This window comes from Grammomys surdaster, unplaced genomic scaffold (genome assembly GCF_004785775.1).
Source record: "Grammomys surdaster isolate TR1022 unplaced genomic scaffold, NIH_TR_1.0 201, whole genome shotgun sequence".
NCBI classification, from domain to species: domain Eukaryota; kingdom Metazoa; phylum Chordata; class Mammalia; order Rodentia; family Muridae; genus Grammomys; species Grammomys surdaster.
Genome location: NW_021604646.1, coordinates 5035713 through 5039819, shown reverse-complemented (window position 1 = coordinate 5039819; position 4107 = coordinate 5035713). Strand labels below are relative to the sequence as shown.

The window sequence follows — 4107 nt, the reverse complement described above, 5'->3', positions numbered from 1 at the left end:
AATTAAGGCAACACATGCCTTCTGTCTTGGTAGCATTCACAATTCGCTGCTTTAGCAACATTTTATATTTAGAAAAATCTTGCATTTTATCAGTAATTTAAATGAATGGATGATGGACAAATGCAGTATTTTAGATACTACTTCTCATGCAATCAGGCTCTAATTTCCTTTTTTATCATAGAATATATAAGAAGGGTATGGAGTGTTTTACTGAAGCTTGAATTCAGAAAATTTTCACACTACTCTTAAATGAATGCCTACTATATCAAGAAAAATGAGAAAGTCAGTCATGTAAGTTTGACTTTCTGTTAACAGGCACTTTTGTAAATTTTTTTCTTGTTCTATATATTTATTTTACTTTACAGAAGTTTATGTGCATATTATGTAACTAAGCTTTGTGGTTTGTCCCTTGTAGGTTGGACTTTCATTTTTCCTTAGATCATTTCAATACCAGGCAATAATATTCCTCTAAAATTTCAAATTTATTTACATTTTTTATTTCCATAGGTCGAGTCTTTGTAAATGTGATATAAGAAAGGAATGTTCTAGATTTACTGGTTTGTTACAATACCCATAGGCTTCTACAATGTTCATTTTGTATTCTTTTATTGTGGGGCTAGGACTGCTGCTGGATTGAAATCATGGGCTGATGATGAGGGGCAGCAGCAGCAGATCAGATATAGGACAGACCCAAATTGATGAACAGAGGTGCCAGGGCCATTTTCTAAATAGATACACTCACTGTAGGTAACAGGAAATAACTGAAAGATACACTGTTATCTACAGTCATGATGAGACACAGGTTCCACAGCTGCTGTCAGGTGTGTTGGCTGGACTGCTTCTGCCACATCTGGCTGTAGCTACGCATGTGTCACAGAAGTTTCTGGTGGCTTTTGTACTCTCTAGCTCTGGTGCACAAGTTTGTTCTGGCTCCAGAGTGGCTGGTTTCCCTACAGATTTATGACATTTAAATTCTGGCTCTGAGGATGTGTCTCCTTAGATCTGACTCTTCCTCATCTTTGGCATCTGACTTCTTGACCTGTTCTTCATGCAACTGGTTCAGGAGCCTATTGACGCAGGGAATAAGATTAGAGTGTGGCATGTGACCATTTAAGTAGGCCTTCAGGCATGTCAGAGGGAACATGTCTGAGGGCTCATAAAAATCCTCAGGGTTCTTGTCCATCCATGTTTCCAAGAAGCTACAGAGGGTGTTCTTTACTTGTTCATCCTCTTCAGAATGAGGATGAAAGTATGTGTACCTAGAGAAGACCAGACAGAATGTTATATGTAAACTCCCAGGCACCATATCTAATACTGGCAATAATGGTTGCTCTCAGAATTATTAGTTTGCCTGTACACAGTAGGTGCTTTCAATATGTTTGTGCCAAAGTTGAACATGATCATCTCTATCCAGACATCTCAGTGGTCACAGGGTCGCTTGGATTATCCTTTATGAATCTCTACTTTGGATACATCTCTATTAGGTACTCCAAATAATTCTAGAACATCCTTTATATGAGAGAAGTGCATTCATCAAACTCTCAGAAATATTGAATGAGGGACAGAGTGCTTTTTCAAGGTACAATGTCCATCCTTTAGAGTCTCAGCTTTTGACAGCCCACTCCTTTGGACCAAGCCTGGAAGGAACATTCTCTTACTTCATGCTGCTGGGTTCTGTAAATAATAAATAGGCTGAGAGAGATACAGAGAGACAGAGAGAGACAGAGAGAGACAGAGACAGACAGAGACAGACAGAGACAGACAGAGACAGACAGAGACAGAGACAGAGATCCAGAACCAAAAAGAGGATCTGAGAACTATGGGGCTTAGAGATGGACACTCACGATGGACACTTACCTCATGAACAGTAAGCCTAGTACCTCCACGGGGGTGACAAATCTTCTGTATGTGGACAGACAGGTAGGAATAAAGAAGGAGACCCTTTGTGTAGAGATGGCACCAGGTTGTTCACCAGCTTTACCACAGTCTCTGCACTGATGCGTGACTCTCTACTGTGCTCCCTCAGGTCCTGTGGTGGAGAAGCATTCTCACCCTGAAGAAAGATACAGGTCAAGGTTTCAAATGAGCACAGGTCTGCAACAGTCTATTGGTTATTTTCATTCCAAATTTTCCTGAAATATTACTCTGGGAAACACATAGAAAAAAAAACCAAACCAAAACAACAACAACAACAAAATAGGGTTACCTGGTCTGTGTGGTTCTGGCCTTGGCTGCCCTTGCTCAAGGTTTTTCCCTTTTGGGAAAATGGCCACAGGCTTTGAAGGCAAGAGTGAACCCTGTGCCTCCAGACACCACCACGGCCTTTCCTGTTGTCTTCCTTGAGGCCTGAGCCTCTAGTAGTCATAACACAGCAAGAGAACATCCTGCCTTCTCTAGTGTCTCTGACAAGTAAGTCTGTTGGGCTGCTTCTAAGGTAACCTTGGTATGCTTACCAAGGTTTTACATTGTTAGGTCACTGTACACAGGGTGGTCCCATTACTGTCCCTTCTTGACAGGGCTTTCTTAAAAGGCTCCTCCCAATTCCCAGGTGCAGAAATCGACACAGGTATACATGTGCTTCCCATTCCACTGCTCCCAGAGGTATCTGTATATAGGCAGCACTTCAGCTTTGCAATCTGAGTCCCCACTGTTGAACTGCATCTGTAACCCTAATTATAAACTCAGCCCTAATTAGCCCAGTCTACCATAACCCTAGCCATGTTTTCTTGCTTTTATGGGACCTTGTACATGTTCTGTGTGAAATCAGAGCACATGTATACCTTTGACAGCCACCAATCCCACAATATAAGTTTCCCTACCTAGAAAATGTCTTTCCCAGAATCAGTTTTCACTCCCATGATAATTTTAGGTCTCAATCCCAGAGGGCTGCAGCTCTCTGTAAGCAGCTGGCTCAGCCCTACCCACCAACTTACAAGATGGAAGCTGACCCCCTAGCATTCTTTTAGAACAGATTTGCCCTCCATTGCTTCTGCTTCAAATTTATGCTTGAGTCCTTGTCCTAACTCTCCAGAGATGAACTGTGATCAATCACCTGAAAGAAATCTTTTTCCTTCCCATGGTAGCATTTAATTATGATGTTTGTCACAGTAACGTAATAAAACGAGAATACCACCGTTTCTCTGTTCCTGTCCTGTGTTATGTGGCGCCCTTCCTCTTGTCTAGTTCCTCATCTTCCTCACTCCCTCACTCCCTGACATCCCATTTCTTCTCTGTACTCGGTGTTTTCTTTTTCTGCTGTTCCCTGTGGTCTCTTCTCCAATGTCATTCCCTGTTCATCTCCTGGCAAGCCACACAGAAGATCTGGGTCAGTATTTAGCAAACCAGTGATCTGAGTCGTCTGTCCATGCCCTGTGCATATTTTGGGACTCCACCTGATAATCCAGAGTGGTAAGTAAGTAACCACATCTCTTGTGGAACCAGAGAAGGAATTTGTAAATAGGATAAAGGAAATAGTATCAACTCACTTGGGTTTTTTTTTTTGTGTGTGTGTGTGTGTGTGTGTATGTGTGTAGATGCATATATGTTCAATTATATGGTATGAAGAGCATTTTTCAATTTTCAAAATATTTTATTATAAATATATGCAAATATAAGCATGATTGAGATTATGAGTTCCTATGATTTGAGGGAAGGTGTGAAGCTTCTTTGAATTAAATGAAACAAAATTTATGTAGTGTAACTCTTAACATTTTTTGACCTCAGCAAATTATTTATTTCATTTTTTCTTGATTAAGAAGAAGTTTGGATATTTTAGACCCACTGAACGTAGTAAAATGTACAAGTCAAATATTGTTTTTCTGTAAGATGTTTCTTCAGAGAGTCATGGCTGGTTACACATATATACATATATACATAGATGCATAGATACATACATACATACATACATACATACATGCATACATACTATAAGCATTGCTACACATTTTTGAATTTTGCTCCTCTCTTGAAATCCTTTCTGAATATGAATAAGGATTAGAACAAACAAAGAAACAGAGACTGTCTTAAAATTCATGCATCTGATGCTCATATCTGGGTACCCCTCTTAAATATCCATCTGTTTACTTTTTCACTTCTCAAAGAAACATT

The 4107-nt window shown here is 40.0% G+C and overlaps 1 pseudogene; it reads right to left on the bottom strand.

The window, feature by feature from the left end:
• Positions 1 to 786: 786 nt before the first annotated feature.
• On the bottom strand, positions 787 to 2383 carry LOC114623721 (annotated as a pseudogene).
• Between the last annotated feature and the right edge of the window lie 1724 nt (positions 2384 to 4107).